General features: G+C 55.7%; 1 protein-coding gene across 4 annotated transcripts in view; it reads right to left on the bottom strand.

Annotated features, from left to right (window-relative positions):
* Nucleotides 1–27,150, bottom strand: part of NDST1 (N-deacetylase and N-sulfotransferase 1) — a 58,709-nt gene extending 31,559 nt beyond the window's left edge. Inside the window, exon 1 of one of the 4 annotated variants that reach the window (XM_047730566.1) lies at nt 26,953–27,150. The gene's annotated coding sequence lies outside the window, so the exon portion shown is untranslated. Of the gene's footprint in view, nt 1–8,196; nt 8,284–21,685; nt 21,707–26,497; nt 26,642–26,952 lie in introns of those variants that run through there. The other 3 variants (XM_047730567.1, XM_047730569.1, XM_047730568.1) reach the window with 3 other exon arrangements.
* Nucleotides 27,151–27,713: the final 563 nt, after the last annotated feature.

Raw genomic sequence — 27,713 nt, 5'->3', positions numbered from 1 at the left:
ATAATTGCCACACATGTTGTTAAAGTGGAAAACGTTTATAAAAACAGTCTGCGTGGTCACATTTCTGTTAAAAATTGTTATGTGTAAGCCAGAAACTGGTACCAAATCCCAACAACAACAACAACAAAAAGCCCAAAATGTTAACGATGATTATGTCCGAATGATTTTTATTTTCTTCTTTTTGTTTCCTAAATTTTCTACAATCATTGTTTACCACGTTTGTGAAAATTTAAAAAAAAATGTTTTTAGAAGATGTGCTCAGAAGCAAGAGGCAGGAGTGGGAAATGAGAATATGTCCCAGACACCCGTGCCACTCCCAGTTCTGCCAATGACATGCTGTGTGACTCGGAGCACACCCCTAACCCCTCTCCGGGCCTCCTGCCTGTCAGAAAGGAGCTTGGGTCAATCGCAGAGGGGCTCTCCCACCTCCCATATTCTGCAATTCAGTCCCTACTATATGCCAGCACCATGGGGAACCCAAGGTAGCCAAGAAAACAGATACCTACAATGCAGGGGGAGGAGTGTGGTAGTGGGAGAAGGGCATTTGAGAGAACTCAGGGGGACTTAACTCTTCAGGAGGAGTAGGATCAAGGAAGGCTTCCTGGAGGAAGTGGTACCTGAAATAACCAGGAGAACAAGTTGGGGGGGGAGGAATAGGGAAAGGCACATGCCTCAGCTTGGAGATAAGAGACCCAGACGAGCTTTCCAGGGACTCCTTGCCACTCTAGCTGAGAGCAAAGCAAGAGGGAACAGGTTTCCTGGAACAGCTGGAGGGCTGGGGTGATAGTCCTGTTTATTCCCATTTTGCAACCGCATCCCATTTCCCACTGATAAGGGCAACCCTCTGCCCTGTGGCCCCACCTCTCGGCCTTGGGTCCAGGACCACAGCACAGTGGGTGGAGAGGTACAGCAGCCTGGCTGATGCCCTGGCAGTCTGCCACGCTGGGGGCATCTAGCCACTCCAGCCACCCAACTGTGCTTCCCCTGCAGACCTGGATGCTATGATCACTGGCCCTTGGTCGATTGCATGAACAGACTTTCAGTGTCCCTGTTAATGATGCAACCAGCAGTCTCAGGCATCTGGAGGTCCTAGACCCCTGTGGGAATCTGACAACATTTCCCCATAAAGAATACACATATAACTGGGGAGGGTATGTGCTATGGTGAGTGCTATGAAGTGTGTAAACCTGGTGATTCACAGACCTGTACCCCTGGGGATAAAAATATATTATATGTTTATAAAAAATAAAATTAATTATAAAAAAAAAAAAGAATACACATATATGCTGCAAAATCCTGTAACAATTTCAAGGAATCCAGACCCATACCCTCAAACCCACCCGAGGACCTAAAGCGCTACCATAAGAAAGCCTTGCGGTTACACGCAGACTGGAAGCAGGCAGCTTCATTCACACTCACGCAGCCTCCCAGTAGCCGTGTGACTTTGGGCAAGTTATTTAACTTGTCGGTGCTCCCAGTTTCCTAATCTGTAAAACAGCAAAGTCTGACATGCTCCTAGAGCTGTGAAAATTAAGTGAGTTGACACATAAAAAGCACATAGACCGTGCTGGGCACACAGCACCAAATTGGGGTCAGCCCCTCTCCCTGTGCACGTTGGCTGCTTGGTGAATGGAGGCCCAGTGTGGACAAGAACTGAGCCTGCAAAGCTCAGTCAAGTCAGCCCCATGCTCTCTCAAGCCTCTGACAGCCAGTCCTCAGAAGCCCAAATCCCCATTTTCAGAGGCCGTGGCCTTTCCCTGGAGCCACACGGATGGGCAAAGTTCAGATAGGTAAGAGGCCAGGAGGCCAGGGAGGAAGCCATGGCAAAGCCCAGGCCCAGGAGAGGGTAAAGGGAGAAAGAAAGTGGGTCGACTAGCCCGTCCCCAGAGAAGCCAAATACTCTGAAGTGGGGGGCGGGGGAGGGTGAGACACTGCTGGCAAGAGGAGCCTCCAGCACTGCCCCTCACCCCTGCAACCCCCATGAGGGCCTGGAGCCAGCCATTCGAGACCCTCCACACACGCCTGCATTCCAGGGCCCCTGTGGTTCAAGGATGGGGAACTGGGGGGCTTCTAATCCCCTTGGAGCCACCAAGTCCTCCAGGACAGCTGGAGGCGGAGGTCTCAATGCCCTCCCTCCCCTGCTGCCCTGGCCCTGCCTGGGTCTTGCCGACATTGCCAGCGGTTTTCCTAACTCCAGCCTCGCCCAGCCAGTCACCAGTCTTGGTCATGCATCTAAGCCTGTGCTCACCAAGTTCCCATTGACAGAATGCCTCCCCCTCCCCCTTGGGATACTTACTCATCCTTCAAGACCCCAGTTCCTATGTCATCACCTCTCTGAAGTCATCCCCATGTACCACCCCCTTTCCTGCCCCCAAGTCCCATTCCTCAGGCTTCTGCCTAGCCCCATCCCCTCTCCACAGAGCAGAACCAGAAAGCCAGGCCCCTCGGGCCAAAACAGGATGCAAATGTGCATTCTTTGGCTAGCACAGCATTTTCTTAAATTTGAGATTCATTATCAATATTTCAAAATCAGGAGATTTCACATATAAGTTAGAACTTCTAACTTTTCTTTAAAAAGAGCATGTTCTGCTGACACTGGGCACTCATCCCCACAGGCCACACAGTCCCATAGCCGACCTCCTCCTTCCTTCATTTGACTTCCTGCACAGTCCCTGGGTGCACCTGGGTGTAAGGTCCACGCACAGTGGACTCGAGGTGTCTCCATACACAACTCTGCACCCTGGAGCCACCAGATCCCAGAGCAGGAAGAGGACTTACTGACCTCTGCTGGAGCAGGCCCTGCCTGGCATCTGGCAGCTGGCACACGGAGGGCCCCCCACAAATACTAATTTCATTTCTCCTCTTTCCCCACACAGCTGGGTGCCCTGAAGGGCAGGGACAAGTCTGATTCATTGCAGCAACCCCCACCACTCTCCCCAGGCATAGGTTCTAATTAAGTATTCAGGGTATGAATGAGGCATAATGAGCTGTTATTACTCCCAATTTACAGATAAGGAGACTGAGGCTCCAAAGTGAAACGACTTGCTGTTACACAGAAAACCGCTAAATCTTGACTCAAATGGGTTTCCTTCCTAACTTCAGATTTGGTCTTTCATTCCTCCATGCGGAGTCTCCCTAAGGGCCTTTTATAATAACAACAGTGATAACGTCACAATCATCATCATTGTTATTTTTACCGCTACACGTTTCAAGCACTTACCACAAGCCTGGGCACTATGTTTAGCGCTTTTACACACCTAACCTCATCTAAGCCTTTTAATTACTACTGTCATCATTTACATTTACCGTCAAGGAGAATGAGGCTCAGAGCGGTTAAGTTACTTGCCCAAAATCACACAGCTAGTCCCTGACAGAGCGGAAATTTGAACCCAGACCCCAGGAGACAGAAGCGGCCAGCTCCAGAGCCTGGCAGGGACACCTTGGCTACAACAGGGGACAGTGGGAGGGGGCCTCAGCGACCGAGACCTCGAGTCCTGAGCCAGGCTCCCACTGTGCTCTCCCCAGCCCTAGGCCCAGCTCTCCCTGCCAAGGTGCTGGGGATAATGAATGAGATGCTCTGGTCGTCATGGAGATGCCATGGCAACGGTGCACTTTCGGGAAATACCACGGTAACTGTGGCCACTGCTCTGGAGTTGAAAGTCACTCCTTACCCTTCACCCCCCCCAACTCCAAAATGCTCTGCTTCCCCCACAATCCTCTCCAGGACCTGGAGAGGAAGGAGGCAGAGGCCAAGGGCCTTCCAGAGACCAAGCTATCTAGAAATTAGGGTCTGGCTCTGCCCTAGATGGACAGGTAGACTCCAGGAGTGAGAATGCGAGCTCTCTGAGGCTCAGCTTCCTGTGCCTTTCCTGGGGCGGGCGCACCTAATAAGCAGCCTTCAGGGACTCGACGTCTACTGTGTGCACCCAACCTCCTGGGAAGGGCAACACCTGTCACTCCCTGTTGCATCCCACCCGCCGGGAGAGGCGGCAGTGCGCTAGCTTCGGGCCTTACGGTGAAGAGCTCCAACTGGAGCCAGCCTCCCTGGGCTTGAACCTTGCCTCCGTTATTTACCAGCCTTGGGATCTTTGAGCAAATCCCTCAACCTCTCTGAGCCTTGGTTTCCCCAGGTGGAAAACAGGCTTCATACCAATTACTATCTCACAGGGCTGCTGCCAAAACTAACAGAGACACTGTGTGTCAAACAGCTCAGGGCACACGATGATATGGCTTAATATAATGATTAGCCATTTCACAGATTTGGAAACTGAGGCTTGGGAAGCACCTGGCCCAAGGCCACAGATCAAATCCACAGCAGATCCAGGCGAAGAAAGGAGGTCAGGTTTGGGAGCACACTGGAAGGTGGGGACAAGCAAACAGCCCAGTCCCCACCCCTCTTTTCTGTACTTACTAAGCAGCATGAGGCACCAAGTGTGGCACTGGACACCGAAGATGTAGGCTTTTTGGGGGGCCCCGAGGTTTTGTGTCTCTGGTGTGATGCTGCTGCTGCTTCTGGGCAGACGCAGGAAGGTCCCTGCAGCCCCGCATATTCACTGAGCCCCGATTTTATTTCGAGCCCCGATTTTATTTCCCGCCTCGGGCATTCCCAACACTGCCCCCATACCCCCATACTCACACGCACACGAATGCACAGACTCACAGGGTGCCGGTACGTTCAAGCGGTGTCATCTCAGCCATCTGGGCCTCAGGCGCCAAGTGTAGGGTGGGAAGCAAACAGCTTCAAAAGTCTGTGAATGGGCACCCGGGCTTGGGGGAGGAGGGGTGGCTGGCGGCCCAGGCGCTGGGAGCCCCACAGGCAATCCCAGGGCCACTCCCCACAGCTGACCCGGCCCCTCCCAGCCTGTCACACCCCCAGCACAATCACACCACCACCCACCACCCAGCCACACCCCGCAGCCGCCCAGCTCCGCCAGCCTCCCAGTCTCGGCCTGCCCCACCCACCACGTACAGCACAGAGAAAATCCTCCACATTTGCTTCCCAGCTGTGCCGGAGTCTCTCCAGCCCAATGACACCCCTGGGAGGCCGCACCAGAAGCAAATCCCTTCCTCTGCTGGAATTCACCGCACACCCCATCCCCCACAGGCCCGCAGTGCCGCCTGGCTGCGCGCCAAGCTGCTGCCCATCAGTCACCCTGGAGTCCAGGGCTGCCACCCAGGGACTGTCGGCAGTCTGGCTCCGAGTCTCGGGGTTGCAGAGTGTGCAGCCCACCCTGCTGTGAACATGCAGGGACACAGAGACCCCTCAAGAGAGGAAAGGACCCCCTGCTGCCACCCCCACCTACCCAGACTCATTTTCTTGTCCATTAAAACCCTGCCCATCCTCCTCCACGTCCAGCCTCAGCCCCGGAGCTGGACTCTGCCGGCTTTATTTCAAAATCCTAGGTGAGCTACCCCGCTCTGTGTCCCACCATGCAATGCCGGACACATGCTGCCAGATGCCGGCTACTCCCCGACTACAACACAGGTCCCCCGACTTCACCAAAGGCTCTCCAAAGCAGAAGTGCTCTCCTACCCACGGCAGGTGCTCAAGAGAAATGGGCCCTGCCAGTTCCTTTCCCCTTTTTGGATCTGCCATGAGATATTTCCAAGCTAAATGGCATTAATAATATGAACTTTCATTTATTAGACACAAATATGTCTGTGCTCTATGCTATTAACCCGTGCCACAGCACCCTGACCTACCTTCCCCTCACATTACAGACAAGGACAGTGAGGCCTGGAGGGGGCCTGGGACTTGCCCCAGCTCACAGAGCTAATGAGTGGGTGACTGGGATCCCACACAGGCCACCCAGCTCCAAAGCCCAGGCCCGTCCTGCACGGGTTCACCTGGCACGGCTTTCACCACTGCCCCGCACGTCCCACTCTCTGCTCCCTTTGAATGGTGCTCTTTCTGTTTTTGTTTCCATCCATTTTATGTGTGTTTTAACATCAAAAGCAGCCTCTCCTGATCCGTCTCGGAGGAAGACTCACAAATCATCCATCAATCAACAACCAAACAAAGCATAAAGTGCTGGTTCCCTCCCCGGTTCCCAGCCTGGGATTTGTTCTGAGTTCCCCACAGCACGGAATGAGCAACAAAAAAGACCTCAGGAACTCAGACCCCACTTGTTGAGAATTTGTCTTTCCTCCAACAGAGCTGAGTTGGGAGTTTACCTTTGCACTGGCTCTGAAGAAAGGGTTTACCAAGCGAACAACCAAACCAGCTTGTGGGGAGGGGCGGAGTGAGGAGCGAGGCAGGTCAGGTCCCACTGGCCTCCAGTCCCCGCTGAAGCTCCTAGCACAGACCAGGGTGGGCAGGTCATCACAGGGCATGCTCCCCCCACGAAGCTTCCCCAAATAGGGCTCTCTCCCCTCAACCCCCAAATCCATCTGTGACAGCGTCAAATCCATTCCTATTTTTCTTAGGCTCAGATCATAGGCACTCAAAAGAAATGGAATGATATTTCCTTGCAAATATCATAACCTCCCTCGCTGACAGCAGCCAGTTCTGGCTGAGCTCCTGGTAACTCACTGGGACTGTGCTGAGAGCTTCCCCTGATCTGTTACACCCAACCCTCACACCCTGAGAGGTGGGGTCACTGATACACAAACTTTACAGATGGGGAAACTTAGGCTCAGAGAGGCTAAGAAACTGACTAAAGGTCCCACAGCTGGGCAGCGGTTAGGATGACCCCAAGCCAGCTCACCTTGGGGCCCCTGTTTGTAGCCCCTCTATATAGTCCTCACGCCCAGCATTCCACACCGTTCTTAACCCAGGTCTGAGGCCTAGAGCACGTCCAGAGAGAGGCCTCCCGCAAATCACCAGCCCCAGCTGTGTAAACGCAGGCTGACCCAATTTCTCCAGGGATGGGAAAGCCTTCACTGGCCGAGAAGGACACCACAGACTCCCAGAAAGGCAAGAAGACCTCAGCCAGAGGGCCTTCACCTTCCCTTGTCCCCGGGGGCTTCTGCCATCTCTGACAAGCAGGTGTCTACATGAGAAAGGGGGCTGCCCCAATACCCCAGGCAAAGGTCTTGTGTGAAGGAAGAAGAGAGAGAGGCAGGAGTGAGAGTCAGAAGCAGGAGATCTCAACTTGGAGAGCGAGTTCAGAGGATAACAGTGACCATCCGGCTTCACAGGTCTGCTGCATACCAGGTACTATCATGACCTCATTTATTCACCATTTCTTCCCAATGAAGTAGAAACAAGTTTATCATGCCCCAAACACCTGTTCCACCCCAGCAGGAGAGCTGGGCAATGCCAGGGGGCCCCAGCCTCCGTCCTTCCATGTGCCCACCCCAGGTCACTAGATGCCCCCTGAGAGATTCCAAGAAACAGGCAATGGCGGGGGCGGCGGGGGGTCCTCCATCTCACAGACGCAAAAGCCAAAATCCACATGGTTCCTGGAGTCCACACCGGCATCCCAGGCCCTCCATGTGCTCCCTAAGCACCTCTGGACAAGACCCTTCCCTACTTCTAGCCCCTGCTTCCTCTACTGGGCAATGAGGGATGTAGACTGGATCAGACATTTGTGATGTCCTGGAGTTACAGAACCCTCTGAGAATCTGTAACAACTCTTAGTGAGCACCCCCTAGACAGAGACCATACCATGTTCCAAACAAATCAGGATGGCTGTGACTGGCGCCCACCATACAACAAAACAAGGACATGGGAACTTTCTCGGGGGTCCTTCTGGCTTTGACATGCCGTGGCTTGCACAGTGCGGACAGGACCAAAGTCACGAATGTGACTTCCTGAGTACCCTGGGACCTCACTGTTTCAGCTACGCCCCACAGCCCTGCAGTCAATGTTACTTCTCAGACCTATTGGCTTCCAGTGGGCCCACGGACTTGCCCCGCTCAAGTGAAGCTACAAGGTAAAAGCTAAATAAAGATAAACTGAGTCCTTCCTTCCCACCACGTCGTCCTACTCCATCTGGAATCCACCCCGTTGGCCCTGAACCATCTCTATGCGGTGGCCCCGAGGGCTGGGACAATTGAGGAAGCTGCTCTGGTCCTAAATGCAGGCAGGATCCAGGGTCTGGCCTGGAGGCCAAGTGGCCCCCTCCCGTGTGGCTGTGAACATGCAGGTGCGCACATGTCCTGACAGACCTGGGCGGACTGGACAGGAGGGAGGGGGTGAGGGGCCACGGTCAGAGGGTACGGGAAGGCCGGGGAGAGAATGACAAGACCCACCAGATGTCCAGGCAGCAGCTCTGGGCTCCGCTTCTCTTCAGTGTGCCCTCTTAATGGCCACACACTCCCCACTTAACACCGCCGCACCTAATCCCTGAGCTAGGACAAATGGCATTACCCTCGGCCCAGCCCTCGCCCTGGGAGGGAGAGAGGGAGGGGTGGGCCCTGGGGCACCCTGAGCCCAGCCACCAATGGAGATCCCCGCCATCCCTGCCAGAAGCCTCCAGGCCCCTAACTAACCAGTTCCTTGCTGGAGGCCACTAACCAACCCCCCTCCCTCCTGGACTTCAGGAAGAGGACGTCCTGCCCAATTCTGCCCCACACCCAGGCAGAGCTGCCCTCCCCCCAAGAAAGGCACCTTCCATGGAAGGGGAGAAGGCACATCCCTGGCCCTCAGGCTGATGGGCCCTCGAGATGCTCTCAAGAAAGGTAGCAGCCAGCACCCGAAGAGACCACGCCGGCGCAGCTCTGCCCAGCTTCCAACGTGATCCAAACAAGGTCCTTCCCCCTCCAGATCTCAGTTTCCCCACGCATCCTGAGAAGGAGAGGAAGAAGGCCTGGTATGGTCTACTGGCACCAGCTGGCGGTCAAAGCGTTTATGACCCTGGCTTCTGGGCCTTGCCCCCATGCCAACTCCGCTGGCGGGTTCTTCCTACTGCCCCAGCCAGCAGAGGAAGAAGCAGGGTAACTGCCAGGTTATAAAAGGCCTAGAGCCCACGCCAGCATGTTGAGGTGTGGGGTAAAAAGGGCCTGATGTAGCCCAGAGAGGAGAAGCGACTAGGCCACGGTCACACAGGCAGCTGCAAAGGGGCCAGGCTAGCTTGGCTTTGGTCAGCAGCCGCAAACATGTGAGACCGCCCACCTGTGAGGGAACCTGCCTTGTTAGAGGACACCAAGGAAAGCACAAGGCTATTTGCTGACAGCAGGATTTCAGGCCCTTTTTCCAGTAGGGAAAAAGACAGAGTGTCTGTATGTGTAGGCCTGGAATGGATGCTGGGCTGATGATCCAGGTGCCCCCATGTCACCTCACAATGGTGGCCCAGGACCCTTCCGGCCCTGCGTGAACACTGAGAACCCCTGCAGGGAGCAGAGGCCTTGGCTACCTCTTCACGGCTGCCTAAGGCCCAGCCAACAGGCCCAGCAGGGGTGATGGGGAAACTGCCTCCCATGGGCGGCATGGACTAGGTTGCCCACAAGACAAGAAAGCCTTAGGGAACCCGAAAAGGCTCCAGGCCCTGCGGCCAGAGCTGAGGGCTGCTGGATGTGTTGGGGGCAATAAAGAGGAAGGGAAAGCTCTGAGTCACTTAGGGCGGCACATGCTCCCTGATCTCCTGGAAGCCTGGTGGGCACAGCGCGGGCCTGCTGAGACCCGGGAGGCTTTACTCGGGACACACACGGAAGTGGCCTCGTCCCTCTAGACTTGCTAGGGCTTGTCACCGCGACAGGAGTCCCCCACCCACATGCTTCCATGGAGGCACAGCTGGTAGGGAAGGGGAAGGGAGGGGAACCAGGTGGGAGGGCCTCACTTTCTCTGGAGCCCAGAAACCAGAGAGCACAGAGTGAAAGCGCCCAGTGACCTACTTATTGCAGATTCCTTTTAGAGGGGCCCAGGGGGACTCAGTGAGCCACTTGGAAGGTGCCTTACAGGTGTGTCCGCACTTCCAAGGCTCCGGAATCAGTTCCTGGTATCAGGAGACCGGAGGTGCAGTCCTAGCCCTGGCTACGGCGAGGCTGTCGAGGCTGGCGAGGAGCAGGCATGAACGGGCAGGCAGCACCCATTCTCAGATGTTGCTGTGCACCTGCCCAGCACTGAGAGTGAGCACCAGCTCCCAGGGGCTCCTGAGAGTGAGGGCTCCCTATGGTGTGCCCCTAGGTGCCTCACTTGCCTGACCCCAGGCCCAGCTCCCCTCTAACCCACCAGTGACCCCAGCAAGCACCTGCTCCTTTCCAGGACTTGCTTCAATCACCGGCAAAATGAACAGTTCCAGCTGGCTCCAAAGGCCCTCCTGGCTCCAAGCTAGGCGACTGACCTCTGCAGCTCATCCCCAGAGGTGGGCACAGCGGCCCCCACTCCCCACCATCCATAAACCCGTTAGTCCATAAACTCCAGGCAGAAAACACATTATACAACCCCCTCCCCCCAACCCAATATAACCACGTGCTGGGCCTCTGCTGGATGCTTGGCCTCTACTTCATTACCGCTTCCTCTCACAAGTATGGAAACTGAGGCTCATGGAAGTTAAGCATTGCTAAGGCTCCCAGTGCTTTGCTGAGATTCGAACCAGTGTCTGGCTGTAATCCTGCATTCCATGGCATCAGCCACAGAGAACCCAAAACCCACTAGGGCCTGGAAGATGCCAGCGGGTCTTTGCACCTCCCACACCTTTTACTGTGCAGCGATGAGGCTACTGTGAAAGGCAGGCTGGTGGGAGCCGGGAGCAGGTGGGCAGGGAAGGGAAGCCCGCGTGGGCGCTGAGCATCTGCAGACTGACCAGTCTCCGGGCCAGCCAGTTGTCCACCACCATCGCTGCAGTGTCTTCATCGCTGACAGCACGCTGTGGCCCCTGCCGGGCCATTTTTAAATCATTATACACATGCAAAGCTTTCTCACAGCCATTGCTTTTAGTGTCACAGGATAACCTCATAAAAACACAGCGGTGATCTCCTCCGTCTTTCCCCAATGAAGAAAATGGGGTTCCTGGGGGAGGGGTGATGTCCCCACACGCACATTGCGAGGCAGTGTTTGAGAGTGAACTTGGAGCCCACCTCTTGTGCCCCCCGGTCCAGAGCTTTGTCGACTCCTCCATGCCCTTGACTTTCAGTTCAACCAGCACTTAAAACAGTGACCATTTCTGAGAGCTCACTCCATTTATATCTGGCGTTTCACATACTATCTCATTTAACCATTCTCATAAACGAAGTACTACTGGTTTCACTTCACAGAGACACTGGGGCTCTGAACATGGGCACCTTGCCCAGGTCACCATGCTAGGAGGGGGCAGCACTGGCTCTGGGGTCTAAGCTCACAACCTCCACCCTGCATTGCTCTGTCTGGGACCCGAGGGGAGAGGACACCAGACACAAACAGCTTGTGCGCCTGGCAGGTTAAGGCAAGAGTATGAGAATAGGAAGACAAACAAAGCTCTCAGAGAGCCCACAAGACAGAGGCTGTTACAAACATCCGGGCAGGAGGCCAGGAGTCTCAGCAAAGGACATGGGAACAGAGGAAGGTGACAGATAGTAGGGAGGCGGCCCTGTGAGACCTTGGTCAAGTGCCTTGCTTTCTCTGGATCTCAATTTACCCGCCGTAAGCAAAGTCCCTGGAATATCTCCAGAGCTCCCCTCCAGCCCTAAAATCACTCGGACCCTGGGAAAACAAGCAATGCCTGGTGACAGCCTGGCTGTGAGCCCTGGGGTCTCTGAAATGTCTGGCTGTCCTGGCATGGCTCAGCTGCTGAGAAACAGGCTTGCAAAAGCCCAGAGCTCAGCCGGCATGCCTGGGCACCAGTGAAGGGTGGGTCTTGAGGGGCCGCATTCCTCCACCCGCTGTCAACCTCTCCATGGTTCCACTGGAGCAAAGCACCACCCAGCCTGGACCCAGACCAGGAACTGAGGGCACAGTCAAGTGCCCCGCGGAATGCCACTCCCAGCCTTCCCTGTCCCCACGGGCCCTGTCCAGAGCACTCCGTGTAACTCAAGTCCCCTTAATGTCACCCACCCCGCAAACCCCACATTCGTATTCCCTTGGGTCAGCCACTGAGAAGTACACACAAGGGGTCCTGCAGGAGAACTTGAGAGAAATAATCAACCCGTCCCCGAGTGACCTATGCAAGGCGGAGGCTGTTCATGCCGTCCGTGAGGACCCTCACCTGGGGAAGGGTGAGCAAGTCCAGTGGGCCTGGCCTTCAGTTCTCACTCTGGCAGGCAGGAGGAGTCAGGGACTTAGCAAGAGGACTCAGGCCAAGTCCCCACACTCGCGGCTGCCCTAAAAGCACACATGTCGCATGCTCCTACTCCATAACCTTCCATGGCTCCTACTGCCACTGGACAAAACCCTTTAACCTGACCCACCACCCAGGTCACTGGGACTAAAAGCCTGTGTTTAACAGAGTTTGGGATATCCAGAGCCTTAACTAAGTGTTTTGTGTGGATTTTCCCTTTTAACTCTCACGGCAACACCGACAAGTTGCTGCAGTTGGCCTGTTTTCACAGATGAGGAAACTAAGAGAGGTTCTATCACTGGCCCAGAGTCTCACAGCCAAGTGGCAGAACAAGGATTCACACCCGTTATCAGGATTCCAAGCCCGGGTGCTAAGGCGCCATGCAATCTGGCCTCCTCAAGAACACCCTGCCACCCTCAGAGGCCCAGCTCAACCCTTCTGTGTATAAGAGGGGAAACCAAGGCACAGAGTGAAAGCTCTCTCTACTGGCAGCAGAGCCAGGACAAGGCCTGAGGCCTGAGGCCTCCAGAGCTCCCCTCTACCGCCCCCCGACAAGAGGCACACTGGGCAGAAAGGTGAGGACCACCATGACAATGAGTCCTCAGAAACTGCCTTTTTCCTCAGAAGGAAAAGCAGGAGCAGATTTGCAAAGAGTGAAAAGAACATGAAGGGCTCAGAACATTTGTTCTTGAGAGATTCTCAGAGTCCGGGAGGGCACCCCTCACACCCATGGAGGGATCACAGGTGCAGGGACCAGCCACATGCCCCTCCACTCCAGCCAGGGCTCCAACTTAATGCATCTGACCTGAAATCTCCATTTCTCTCCCCAAACCTGTTTGTCCCCTGCAGCCTTCCCAGTCTTGGTAATTGACAACACTGTCCCTCCAGTCCTTTAGGCCAGAGTCTTTGCTGTTGACACCCTCTTCCTCTCACACCCCACACCTAATCCATCAGCTTATCCTATAAAATCCATCCAGAATCTGACCTCTGGTGGCCTCCGCCCAGTGGTCACCCCGAGCCCTTCTTCATCCGTGTGACTACAGAAGCCTCCTGGCCAGGTACCCTGCTTCTTCTCAGGCTGTGGCCCAGTCGATCCTTCCCTGATGTGTGCTGAAGGGAGTACGACCTTAGCCCCAAGTCCTCGGCAGCTTCCCCTTTCCTCACACAGAACAGCAAAGAACTCTGGAGGGGCCAGAGGGCCCAGCAGTCTGCCCCTCCACATTCCCTCAGGCCCCATCTCCTGCCAGGATGGCTCTTCCTTCCGTCCCAGGCACACCAGCTTCTTCCTGTGCCTCAAAGCCTTTGCATGGCTGTTCCCTGTGCCTGAAATGCTCTTCCCCAGAAATACCTGTGGATTCCCCTGCCCTCGTGGAGCCTGCTGTCCCTCTCTCTGGAGACCATCGGCTACCACCCAACACAGCAGAGTCACTTGCTCAAATCACTCTTTTTACCCCCAAACCAAGCTTTATTTCTCCTCCTGGGGCCTCTTGCCACCTGACAAATAGCGAGTACTGAACCAGTGTTTGTTGCTTTGCTGATTCTACTTCACCGCCAGAAATGTCAGCCCTGAGTCCCAAACACGGACTTGGTCTGTTTTGTTCACTGCCATGTCCCAGGATAAGAAAAAAGTGCCTGAACAAAGTCAATGCTTGAAAAAAACATTGTTGGATGAGGAATTACTGCCTCCCTCATCTGCACATCTCTTTTGGCTTCTGCAGCCCCTGGAGACCACTGTCACTTGGAGGCTGATCACCTGTGTCAGCTGAAACCCTGATGGTTGTCACAGGAACAGCTCGTGGCCAGACCTCCATCCTGTGCTGGGACAACTGACTGCCTGGACCAGAGCAGGGCTTTACTTTGGTTCTTGTCTGGTACCTTTGCCCACCCTTTTGGCCACTGGGGGAGAACTTCTGGGCTTGATGGCGGGGCCCGTGGGGTGGATGCCCACTCTCCCAGCCCCCCAGTGATGCCGGTCCCGGGTCCGGCGTCTGACAAAGCCCCATGCTCCCAGCAAGAGGAGGCGGAGGAGGGCAGCCCAGTGCCACGCCTGCCCTTTCCCTGTCCCAGCGGGAGGGCCATCAGAAGGAAGCTTTGTTTTCAGAATAAAGAGCATGAAGCCCGGTGCCAGGCGGAAACGAGCACCAAGGGGGCTGGCCCATCAGAGACAGTTTAAGGAAGAAAAAAATGGAATGGAGAATATATGAGGGATAATTTGTACATCCAACCGGTTTCATGCCTCTGGGGGGTGGCTGTGACGATGGTGGCTTCACTTCTCCAGGCCCTACCGTGGAGGTCAACACAGACAATCAGACTATTGTCCCGCTCGGTGATCTGGCATTGACCCTGCAGAGGGAGGTGGGGACAGAGGAGTGTAGCCTTGCCTGGGAGTCAGATAACCTGAATATGGGCCCAACTTTCTATGCTCTCATGTGCGACACTGATAGAGTCCCTTCTTCTATGTACCTCAGTTTACCCACCTGTAAATGGCTTATCGAGGCCTGCACTTGAAGCCCTGGGTTGCCTGCCACAGGACCACACACTGAGGCACCCCTCAGCCTGTGCCAGGTCACTGGGCCACACAGGCTAGACCTCCAACTTCCCTGCGCTCGGGCCTCCCTGTGGGGCCTGACAGCCAGGGCACAGCCCCTGTCCACTCTGGCCCTGGCTTCTAGCCTCCCTCTTCCGATGATTACCTGAAATATGTGAACGCTCTCTGGGCCTGGCCCAGTGACGGGGGCCCTCATCCCCACCCAGACACTGGCTCCTATGCTGATCCCTGCTGTCATCTTCTCCAAGGATGGCTCATAAGGCTCTTTCAGCCACAACAACTGAAAGGAGCCCAGTATGTTAGCACATAGAGGGCAGAAGAGAAGCCCAGAGAAGGAAAGGAGCATGTTGACATGACAGCACAGCTGCCTTCCAGGGGTCCTCCCTACCAGCCTGGGGCTTTAAGAGTTAAGACAAGGTCCTCAAAACCTGGCTACAGAGCCCCGTGTCTGTGCCTTCTGGGGAGAGGGAGGCTGTACCTTAGACTGAAGGAACCAAAGACGGGGGACTGAAATCTATATGCAATTTTTTAAAGTTCCGTGCTTTTTCTTGTACCCAGAACAATTACAACCCCTCAACCAAGAGCTCATCCAAAGGGAGACATCTTAGCTGGCCTCGGGGCTGGTCAGGATTTCAAATGAAAGAGTGAAATGAACCTTGGACAGACAGCTGGACAAAGGAGCTGATGGATAACGCATGGACTTGAGCAGCAGAATAAAGCAAAGAAAGGCTCAGAAGAGGGCCCGGCTGGCAAACACCCGAACGGATGCCCTGCCTTCCCCCTTGCCGTCCCCCCAGGACACAGAAGTCTGCACAGAAGGTGCCATCGGAGGGCTGCTGATCCCCACCTCCCTGTCCCCCGAAACTCCTCCAAGTCCCCCAGGAGAGTGAAGTGCAGGACGGTTGCAGGTGAGATGGTCCTCCCTGTGGCTGCACAGCGTGGGGACAACAGTTCCAGTTACTGTTGATCCACAGCTTAAGAAGCTGCCCGGGTCAGTGGCTAAGCAGCACGGCTTATCTGGGAGGAGGATTCGAGGGCCACAGGCCAGGCTGATCCGGAGGCCTTGATTAAATGGAACCTTTGCAGCTGGCAGGGAGCACCACTGCCACACCTTCGCTCAGAGAGGAAACACTTTATTTGCTCCTGCTGTGTACAGGGCCCTGAGCCTTAGCACGATGCTCTGAGCAGAGAGGAGCCAGCCCCCCATCCTCCGCCACTCTTAAAGAGCTCACAAAGCAGAGAGACGAGGAGCTACACCATATAGGACAGGAGAGAAAGCAGTCCACACCGTCAGGACAGGGTTACAAACTCAGACACCTGGACGGCCAGGAAGACCAGGTGCGTGTGCGAAGAACTCAGGCTCAAGGGGTTCTGATCTTCCGAATTTGTGAAGTAAAGCCAGAAATCGGGACTTTTAGGTAAAATCTCCTCTTGGCAATCGGTTCAATTTTCATCATGGGCTGAGCAGAACTTGCCCATGGGGAAGAAGTGGCCTGCCAGCCTGTGGCCTCTGTTTTCTGGAAAGTGACATACTGTGCCACAGAACATGCTATGAAGCTCAGTAGAAGCCAACTTCCCCATAGCGGAGGGGCCCAGGAAGGCTTCGGGGGAGAGAAGGAGGGGTGTGGACTGCAGGACAGGGAGAGCACCCCTGCAAGGGAATCCTGGGGAGAGGTAGGCACACCTGCTGGAAACACAGGGGCCATGGATCAAGGGGCCCCTAGCCTATGGCCTTCCTTTCCCCCTAATGAGGAGTCCCTATCTCTGCCCCCAAAGCAGGCAAGAGGCATCAGCTCCCTCTGTCCCCAGATGGCAGGGGGAGGGGCCCCCACGCCCAGCAAACCTCCAAATTAAATCAATGGGCAGCAGCAGAGCACAGGTTCGATTTCATCCCTGTAGCGTGAGGAACGGGTCAGCTAATGCAACAGCTCCATCGGAGGCAGAGACAATGGAGGACAAAACAAGGTTAAGAATCGTGTCCTGTCTGGCCAGGCCTGGATGGTTACATAAGCCTGCCTCAGGACAAAGCCATGTTCAAGGCACCAAGTGAGGACCTGGGCCAGAGAGTCCCAGAAATACAGAGAAGGTTCTCCCTCCCTCCCTGTCTACCCTCTACTCTCCCACCTTGCCTTGCAGCTCCTGGAGAGCCCAACACAAAGTACAGAGCCACAGGTGGGGACTACGACCCCCACAGTAAGGCACTTAACAGGATCACAAAGCTGGGACTAATAACAACAGCACCCTTTTACCAAGTGATTACTTTGTATCAGGCACTGGGATAAGTCCTTCCCCTGGATTACCTTATTTTAAAAGCCGGGGATACCACGAGATAACTATTTTTATCCTTCCCCCTTGACAGAGAGGGAAACTGAGGCACAGCCACAGCCACTTACCGAAGGTCACACAGCTCCTAAGTGAAGGATTTAGAACCCTACCCTGGCCTCCGAGGCCACACTCTGAACCGCCGTGCTCTGCGGCCAGAGGGCTACCGTCTCCTAGAATATGACAACCTCACGGCCTCATCAGCACCCTGCTCGCTGTAGTGCAGGCCCACGGCCTCCCGCCCTCCTGTCAGCACCTGGGGGGACACTGGGGCCTCTGACAACCTGATGAAACCTCCAGACTCTCTCTGCAGAGAAAGAATGAAGAGGAATGCCGACAGAATGCTGTGCGTGATCTCAGGGGCACACAGACTCCTGCATTGGTGAGAACAGATGAGTCAAGATCATAGGATCCGCAGGATTGAGAGACAGGAGGTGGCAGAGGAAGAGGACTCCCCCAAGCCCTTCGAGACGCCTCATATCTGTAAACATGAAGCCTAAACTCACAGCTGCTTAAGTTCCTAGGCGTGGGCATGAATCGGGGCTCAGGGCCTAGTCATCCCTTCAGGGCTGGGAGAACAGAAGAAATCACGACATACAATAGCCCTCGCCTCTGCACCCACTGGGTGTGACTCAGCTCCCAGCTGCTGGGCAGACGGTACACAGCTGGGCCGTGGCATCTGGATGGGGGTGGCATCACTAAGCACACCATCCCAGCCTCCTGCCTGCCCCACAAGTCAGCACCGAGGGAGCCCACCTCGATAGAAACCAGCCCCGGATCTGCCCTTTCTCCATGGCTCTGAGTGTTTCCCAAGGGGGCTCCTATGTAGCCACTGCCCAGCTTCCATGCCAGCCAGGGCCCGGGGAGTAGTAAGTCAAGACGACAGCCCCTTGCAAGGCACCAGAAGACCCCGGCTCCAGGGCCCAGTCTTCTGCTATCTCACTGCATGACCTCCAATAGGCCCCTCCCACCTCTTAGAGCCTCAGTTCCACCAATTATAAAACGGGGAGACCACCCTATCAAGCCCTTCCCACTCAAAGCTCTGAGTATATAAACAGCAGCATGACAAACTTCACGGAGCCCTGGAAGCTTGCTTTCAGGAAGTTACATAAACATCCTTCAGAGAAACAAAAGTCAAACCTAAAGACCACTTTTTTTTTTTAAAGGATATCAAGAAGCCCTTTTTATAGTCCAGCTTCCCCCATCCTACTTCCATTGTTCCAGATATCCTCTCAGGACCTAGAAAACACACTTGGTTTCCGTCTGGGGTTTGGGCTTCTTGGTGTTCTTCCCTTGGACGCTTCCCTGCCTCTCTTTGGCAGCTTTCTCCCCAGGACACACCCGTCTCTGCCCCCAGCAGCGCTCTGGGCCACCCTGAGGGTGATGGCTACCCAGACTGCCTGAGATGGGGTCAGGAACGGTGTTTGGGAAACAAGCCCTTCCCTGGTCAGAACGGAGATAGCTCTGGGTTCTGGTCCCAATCATGACACCGTGTGTGGCCCTGTGCGGGCAAGTCCCTGATCCTTGGTTCCCCACTGGGAAAAATGAAGAGGCTGCCACACGTGTCAGGAAAGCCCTCCAGCTCCTGGGCTCCTTGGGGACACCGAGGCAGAAAAGAACAGCAGGCTAGACAGTAGGCTCTGATCCTGACCCCCATCCCCAGTCCTCCTGCTAGAACCAGAGACTCACTCTTCTCTCTCTGATTTTCTCCCTTGCCCTAGCTGTGGGATCCTGTACACAGCGCTGAGTGAGTCTGTGTGCCCCAAATGGTCATCCAGACAACAGTAAGAATGACAGTGTCTGCAGCGGAGGCCCAATGGGGAGGCCTCAGCCCGAATCACCCCAACGCAATCCCATCACCCCTGCCAAAACCTAATTCACTCATCTGATAGTATGTATGTTTCTGCGTCTTTAAAAAACCAATCTAAGCTGTAGCCTACTAAACAAACACGCCAAGACCATCCCCCCACCTCCCTTCTTCCAAGGAGATCGTGCTTCTAGGCACCCCTACAGAATTCTATGGAATTCCTACATCTACCACCTTATGGCTGTATGGCCTCAGTATTTTCATCTAAGAAAATGGGGACAATAATAGTGCCTGCCTTATAGGATTATGCCTAGTAAGCACTGGTAAGCCCTCAAAAAATGCTGAGTGGGAATTATATGATCATCAGTAAAATTACTGAGATGCTTAACACCACTGGGCTGGTGACAGCTAGGGCGCCTCAGCCCTCTCCCACCACATCTGACCACGGTCCTCGCACACCCATGCACGCGCCTTCAGCCCCCAGCACACACGCTTCTCTGAAGCAGAACCCACACACTCCACCTGACTCCAGCCCCAGAACACGGCTGGCTTGTTCCTGGCCCCCACTTCTGCCATCCACAAAGCTCCCCACCCTTCAAGCCCCCTGATCCTGCCTTCCTCCAGTGGCCCCAGCACTGTCTCCTCTATCTGTGTTGGGGTTCTACTGAACCTCATTACTGTGTCACAGGTTGCTTCCTGGAGATGGAAGGCTCTTACAAGATGGTGGCTCTTTGAAGCCAGTGTAGAAAGAAACTGGGCTTTTCTCTGGGTCTTCCACATTTACTGGGTATCCGACTATGCTGAGAGCCCAAGGAGAGAAGCATCTTTTTTTTTTTTTTTTTAAATTATCTAACCAAGTGTTTCTTGAACTTTAGCACGGACCTGAATCCCTTGGAAGCTTCTTCAGACTGCTAGATCCCTCCTTCCCCCCGATCCCAGCTTCTGATTCAGTAGGTCTGGGGTGGGGCCAGATAATTGGCATCTCCAGCAAGGTCCCAGGTAATGCCCATGCCTAGTCCAGATACTGACTTTGAGGACCACTGACTTAACCTGCAGGGGAATTGGGAAGAGCTCTCTCCAGTACGTGATGCTGAGACTCCTGTAAAAGCATGAGCAGGAGAGGCCTTGATGTAAGGACAGGAGGAAGGGAATCTGGGCAGAGAGGGAGGCATGAGCTCAGGCACTGTGATGATGACACCCATTTCTCCTCACCTGGCCTCTGCCTGGGCAGGCAGCACAGATCAGAGGTGGCTGCCACAGAGCAGTTACAAGTAGACCTCCGCCGCTGGAGGGCCACCACAGACCTGCCCAGACAGGTGGCTCCCCCGCCGGCTCGGGGGTGAGGACGATCCCAGCCCTGCTGCACGGAGCCAGACCTCAGGTGTGAATGAGGCCAGAGTCTCCGCACCGGGATGCTGTGCCACACCTCCGGACATCTTGGCTGGCTCTAAGTGCTGCCTCTCTTCCCAGGTCTCACAGAACAGGTCAGCTTCAGCTGGCCAGAGCAGCTCCTCAGACACCAGCCGACCATGATGGTCACCCCCCAAGTCTGCACCTCCCCAGGCTGCGCCATCTGCTCCGCCAAGCCCTAGGTGCCACACCTGCTTATGGGGGGCACAGGGGTGGGGCAGGGGGATACTAGTGCCTGTCTCCTACAGCAGTTGGGAGGACAACATGAGCTCTGTGGTCAAAATAACGTCGCCAATTACAATAATAACAATTACAACAACTACAACAATAACAACGTTGCCAAGGACAACAACTAACATGGACTGAGCTTCAAGCTAAGCATGTTTCCTGCATTATCTTTTTTTTTTTTTAAGATTTTATTTATTTATTTGACAGAGAGATCACAAGCAGGCAGAGAGAGAGGAGGAAGCAGGCTCCCCGCCGAGCAGAGAGCCCGATGCGGGGCTCGATCCCAGGACTCCGAGATCATGACCTGAGCCGAAGGCAGCGGCTTAACCCACTGAGCCACCCAGGCGCCCCCTACATTATCTTTCTAGACACTAAAGAGCTTGCCTGAGGTCCCACCAGTGGGAGACAGCCCAGCAAGGATCTGAACTGCCAGAGCCTAGCTTCCAGCCTCTGCTCTGTCTGTGTTCTACTCACCTGCCTTAAGACCTACCCCGGAGTCACCACTCCCTGCTGTCATCCTGTCCCCATTCCCAAGGCACAGGGAGGCTAGGCGGGAGGCCTCTGGGGGCTCCAGCCCACAGTGTGCACAGCCTGGGGTGTGGGTCCCTCATCCTGAGGATGGCCACAGGACCTGCCAGCCAGGTCAACTTATTGGACACAAGTTTCAGACACCATTCCACATGGCCACCAGAGAGGAAACTGGGCCTATAGAGCTTGAGCACCTCATCCTTGATGAAAGGAGAGAAGAGGAAAAACAGGTGTAACAAAGAGAAGAAATCCTGTCAGACTTCTTGGATGAGAATGCCAGCACCCATACCCCATACAAATTGCCCTGAGTCTCTGGGCCTGTTTCCTCTTCTGAACGAGCCTTCTCAGGCTATTAAACAGAAAGGTCAGGAACTCAAACCCCAAGGATTCCTCCCTCCATCTCTGAAAGGACAGACCACCCCCCAGATATAAACAATAGTAATACCCACTGTTATCTCTGAAGAGTTCCTATGGGCTCTTACCCAGGGAAAGGCATCGAACTCCCCCTAGCAAAACAGGACAATTATTACCTCATTTTGCAGCTGAGAAAACCAATGCCCAAAAGGGGTTTAAGATTTAGGTAATTTGCCCCAGATCCCACAGCTAATGGTAGCAGAGCTGGGATTTGAACCCACAACTTTTGACTCCACTCTGCAATGCCGCCCACTCCCACCAGTGTAGAAATGGCCCACAGGCAGCACCCACCTCCAAAGCATGGATCCTAGAAGAAATGAGATGTGTCCTTAAGAGATCTGAATTCCAAGCCAGATGTGTGAAGGGCCTGGTGAGGGGGCCGTGTCACAGGCTCTGGCTGTGCAAATGCAGGGTGCAGGCCATGCCAGTTCTGCGGCATGAGGGCTGACTGTATGGAAGGGGTAGCACTGGAGCTGGGCCCCGGTTGGGGGAGGCCTGGTGGGGGGCCGGTGAGAGGAAGTGACTGACGTGCAGTGCCTTCACCAGATGCAGAGATGACCACAGCAGCAGGGACGGCTACACACAGGCAAGGACAAGAGGCAGGTTCTGCTTGAGGGTTGAGGGGGAATGGGAGATGGGGCACAGGGTCACACAGTGGGCTACTCCCCAGACCTAGCCCCCAAATAAATAAATGCTCATTTGCAACATAAATTTTTTAATTAGATTAATCCAATCCATATCAAAAAATAGAACAGGGAGAAATACAAAGGGCTAGGAGGCAAGTTAATATAAACTCTCTCCATCTAGAAAAGAGCTTTGGAACACTCCATGACTCCTCTGGAGGCACACCGGCTCTTGGTGAGGGGCCACACAGTCCTAGACATCCATGTCCTTTCCTTCTACCAAGCTCCAAGCCTCCAAGCTGAAGAGGATGGGCAGAACTTTGTAAGCCCCACAGGCAAGAGAAAGCTGGTGACACCCCCTCTCCAGGACCAGGAGACCCTGCTTTAACCTTTACTGCAGAGAAGGTCTCCCCAGCCCTCCCACTCCTCACTTTCTAACTCTCAAGCCCTTTCCTCCAGCTCCTCCTGATTCAGATGATTCATGATTCAGCCTTCTTTCCACACATTTTGAAAAAAGAGAGACTGAACCCATTTCACAGACTGGAAAATGGAAGCAGAAGGCTCCAGTCCTCTGAGAAACCACAGTCCCCGGCCGCTCAGGCTCTGGCAGCTGATCTGTCCCAAGGGGCCCCTGGACGGCCAGCCGGGCTGAGTGTGTTCCACAGGGTAAGGACTCTCCCAGGCAGAGCACTGCAGGCCAGGCAAGTATGGGGAACTTCCCAAGAAGCATAGGAAGGGGCAGCTCAGAAGAGCTATGAGAAAAACAGGGGGCGGAAGTGAGCCAAGCACCACCCCAACTGCTGAGATTCTCGAGAGAAAAGGGAACTGAGAGAAGTCCCCCAGACCTGACCCTGCCGGCACGCGCCCTCTGCATGCTCTCCCCTATACCTTTAGCAATGCTCACTGCATATCTTCAGCGATGGAGACCCTGCCTCCTCCCTGGGCACCCTAGTCCCCTGTTAGCCTCCTGTTCCCTTGGTGCTTTCTCTGCCCTCAGGAGGCACCAGACAAGGCTATGTCCTCTGCCCAGAGACAGCCCTGCAGGGATTCAAAAGTGGTAGCACTGCCACTTAAGGGTCCTAAACCTTAGGTCACCTGCAATGATCCTGATCCCCAAAGCAGCTACCAAGTCCTGTGGCCTCCTCCTCCTTTACTCAGCCCCATGGCCTGAGTCAGGTTTCGGTCAGTTCTCTGCTGGACCACAATTAGCATCATCTCTGAGTAGGTCTCGACGTCACCAGTTTTGCCATCATCTTTGGCCAAACGACTTCTGGGAGAAATAGCCACTAGGGCAGACACAGTTCTGGCCCGTGTTCCAATACAGTTCTGTAAGTGACTCAAGCCGTCTGAGTCTCCACTGCCCCATTTGAAAGTGGGGCTGGGGTGGGGGTCCCAGCAGCAGAAGCTACTTTGCAGGGGTGCTGTGAGATTTCAGCGGAGCGTCCGAAGGAGCCTGACACGAGACAGTAACAGGCATCAACTCAACGAGCTGCTTACAACCCTCCGTCCTCTCCATTGACTACAGAATAAAATCCAAACTCTGGAGCAAGACGCTGCAAACAGCCCACAACCAAATCTTGCCTCCCACTGCCCCCCTTCCCCTAGGCTGCATCCTCGCAAACACTTCCTCCCCCAGGAAGCCCTGCCGACGTTCACAACCAAAAGAGCTTTTCCCCTCTACTGACCTTCCAAAGCCCATCTCTCACTGACCACGTCCTGCCTCTTTACCATCAATGGTCGTCGTCTTCCCTCCCCCATCAGACCAGCAGCCTCTCCGCTGAGAAACGAGCAGCACCTCACCCTATTTCATTTCCCCATCACCCCACTCCGCAGACACTTTCTATACATATTTAGCAAATTACCCTAATGTTCCATTTCACGTAAAGCACGTCCAAGTCCTCCAAACAGTCCAGATATTTCAAGCCATACCCAAAACCAAATTCCAAGCCAGCAGAAGTCTGCCCAATCTCTAGGGACTTGCAGGCCTGGCTTTGGTCCCAAAGTATGGAAGACAGGTCGAGCAGGCCCAAAGCCGAGGGCAGTCAGAGCTCAGGGCTGCTAAGACTAGAGCCCGTTTCAATGTTTCTCAGATGCAGATCTCTCCGCTGAGGCCAGCCCCCCATCTGCAATTCGGCCGCATCCTCAGCTTGTGATTTCAAACTGTTTCTCGAATGCCTCTTGCCATCCTGTCTTGCTTGCTGGCTCCATCCCTTCACCTGTTGATTCTCCCAGAGGACTCTCTTCCTGCTCTGATCTGGATGGTTAAGGACCGTCTAGCCACATGCCAAGGGGCATCCCCATCCTTCAGAACTCCTTTCAGCCATCCAGCCCCTCCCCTCTCTGCCCTGCATTTCTGAGTCCCCTCAAAGTCCAGCTAGTAGTGGAATTTCCACTCTTGTTCCTACAGGCTAACAGATCTGTCGGCCCAGGAAGATCCCCTATTCGAGCAGTCTAGCAAAGGCCTATAGACCCTCAAATCCCAGATCTAGTGATGGCACAGCCCTCAGAGCAGCTAGAAAAGTAATGCACAAACTTGCATCTCCCAAGAACTTTCATTACCTACCGCATACCGCACTCCATTGTTTTAAGACGTCATGTGTTAATTAGCAAGTTGTTTTCCATTTAAAAGAGATTACTCAAGGCTCCAATCAGAGCCCGATCAGCAGTCATGAGATGGTACCCCCACTAAAAGATTGGGCCAGCACAGGGCACTGAAGCCCATGGAAGTCTGGGTCACCCCATACATTGACTCACGGGCCCACACTGTGTCCCAGGCTCAGAAACCCCATATGTACATGCATTTTCCAACAGGATTCTGTAATCCTGACACTGGCTCAAAGTCCACCCACCATTACTGTCCTCAGGGACCTTTGTAGCTGGATCATCTAGGACAGTCCATTAGCTCAGCAATAAGGACCCTGCCGCTGATTCACGCAAGAGGACACCTAGGCATAAATCCTTGGCCTTATGTCTCTCGTCACCCCAAGGGCTCCACTTCTTGGCCCTACCTCTGCCCCCTGCGGATCTGAAAGTGACCTGGTCTGAATGGAGATGAAAGGCTCTGCCGTCCCCTGGGTGCTGGGGAGAGGCCTGTTGACAAAGCCACCAGCTGTCCCTAGCTGGAGCCAGGGAGACGGGCTCCTCCCTGCACCACCCGCACTGGGAGAGCATTCCGGCCACGGCCCAGCCAGCAACAGAAGTTGGACCATCACAGGGCTCCAGTGGACGTCCCTTCTGCTCCAGCTGCCCACAATAACAAGAGCCAGGACACCAGACCTCATGCTGCACCAGCAACAGGCAGAAGGAGCATCACCTAGGGATAAGGGTAATGGGGAAATGGGACAAGTGTCCTCATAATTTGAACTGAAAATAACATGAACTCATAGTCACAGCAGGACCTTATAGAGCTCTGAGGCTGGGGGAGCTCCAAGCTCCTCCGCGTCCCACCTGTGTGACCTTCACCATCCTGGGCCTCAGTTGCCCCCTTAGCGAAATGCAGCTAATAGTCAAGTGGGAGAACTGAATAAAATAATGTATGTAGAACAATTAGCCCAGTGCCTGGCACATAGTAAACATGCAGTAAATACTTGTTGAATATAAACATGCCACCGTTTACTGACATACCACAGACTCTCATTTCATCCTTATTCTAGAAGATACTATATTTTTCCCATTGTACAGGTAAGGAAACTGAGGTGAGGGGAAGGTAAGGAACCAGCCCAAGGTCACAGAGCTGGGAAGCGACAGACACCAGGTCGGTCTGCACCTCAGACCAGGGGGCAGTACTGCCAGAGCCATTCTGAATGATTGGGAGCCGGTGGAGAGGAGTACAGGGCCGGGGCTAGACTGGGGGTGGGGTTCTGAATCCCCTGGGCCTGGCGTGGCTCCTGGCTGACCCTGTGCTCCAATCCGGGAAAGCCTAGCCAGGAGGCCAGTCCCCAGATTCCCGGCCTGTCCCAGAGCCCAAGCGTCCACCGGCGCCCCCTCGTCACCCCGTCCCAGAATGCTCAAGAGCAGCGTTCAACACGGAGGCTCCTGGCTCCGTGAAGCTGGGGGAGGAAGGGAGTTAGAGACCAGGCCGCGCACAGTCCCGAGAAAACCGGTCCGGCTGCCTCTACCCTGCCCGGAGCAGGGACCCGGCCTCTAACCCCCCTCCCTCGCCAGACAAAAGTTTCCCCTGTTCGGGAGGAGGGGAGGGGGAGGGGGCATTCCTCGTGAGTGACATTATCCGTGACCTACAGCTGCCGCGCTGCCCTCGCCTGCACCCTGGCCTGCCCCCGGCCCCCGCTTGGCCCCCCACCCCTTTGTCCTCCACCCGGGTGCGCCGGGCCCCGGCAGACTCGGCTCGACCGCCCGGCGCCCGCCCGCACTAAACTTGCGCCGGCGGCCGCCTGGGCCCCGCGCGGCCTGCACGCCCGGCTCGGGCCCCGCCGGCCCGGCGACAGGGGACTGGCTGGCCCCGGCCCTCCCAGCGTCTTACCTGCCCAGGCTGGGGCGTCCCCCGGGGGAGGAGGCGCTCCCGGAGAGCCGCGGGACGCCTGGGTTCCCCCACGGCCGTGCGGGCGCCGCGGGGCTCTGGCCCCGGCCAGGGTTAACCCCTCGCCCGCCGCCTCCCGCCGCTCCCACCCCCGCTCCACGCCGCAGCCGCCGCCACCGCCCGCTCCGCCTCCCGCTCGCTGTCCCCCTCCCCCTCCCGCCCGGTGCCCAGCCCCCAGTCCCGGCCCCCTGCACAGCGCTGGGGCAGCTCGCAGTCCCTCCCCGCACCCCCCACCCCGCCCCGCGGTCCCGCGGCGAGGAGGTGGGGGTCTCCCCGAAGACTGGAAGTTGGGGCGCGCTACCATGCGCCCCGCAGGCCGGCGGGGCACAGAGGGGCGAGCCCGCGCGCCCAGGGCCCCCGGCGCGTCTCCCCTTCCCCTCGCCCGCCGCGGTGCCTACCTCCCCGAATCGCGGCCGTGGGAGCGGGGTTCGATCTCGTGATGGAGCGTGGGTGCCGGCCGGAGATCGGCTCCGGAGGCCCGGCGGCCGGCGGGCGTGCGGCGAGCGCCCCGGGGCGGGGGCCGGGGCGGGACCGGGCGCTGCTATCGGGGCTGGATTTCTCAGCTTCCACCCGGATTCTCCCTCGGCTCTCCCGGCCGATTCGGTGCTGCTCGGCGACCACGTGACGCGGGCTGCCTTTGACCCCTGTCTCTGAGCGGGTAGGGGGCGGGGGCCGGAGGGGGTGTCAGATGCGGGACCCACGAGGGCCCCCGGCGGCTGCCCGGCGTCCCGGAGGCGGTGACCCCCGGGGAAACAAAGCCCGGGGGAAGCCAACAAGTTATTCGAGGTCAAAGAGGGAACAGCGCTGGGGGTCGGAGAGGCTTCGGAGAAAATGAGGGAGACAAAGACCCGCGCCCGCCGCGCCTCCGGGGGCCCCGGGGAGCGCCCTGGCCGGGGCCGAAGGGGGCCTCCGGACTCTGACGCTGCTGGGCTTATGACAACCCTCCAGGACCTCCCCAGACGGCTCCCTCCCCCCTACCCGGTCTCTGACTGAGTGACCCCTCCTGCGCTCCTGGACAGGCCTTCCCCACCCCACTCCACCCCACCTTTGCCCCCGACTCTCGAAAACCCCTTTATTTCCTTTATCGTGATTATCTGGTTCATTTACTGGTCTCATTGTTTACGAGGATGTCATCTCCCCCAACAAGTTGTTCCCAGCT

The sequence above is a fragment of the Lutra lutra genome, chromosome 5 (assembly GCF_902655055.1).
Source record: "Lutra lutra chromosome 5, mLutLut1.2, whole genome shotgun sequence".
NCBI lineage: Eukaryota > Metazoa > Chordata > Mammalia > Carnivora > Mustelidae > Lutra > Lutra lutra.
This window is presented reverse-complemented; position numbering and strand designations above follow the sequence as displayed.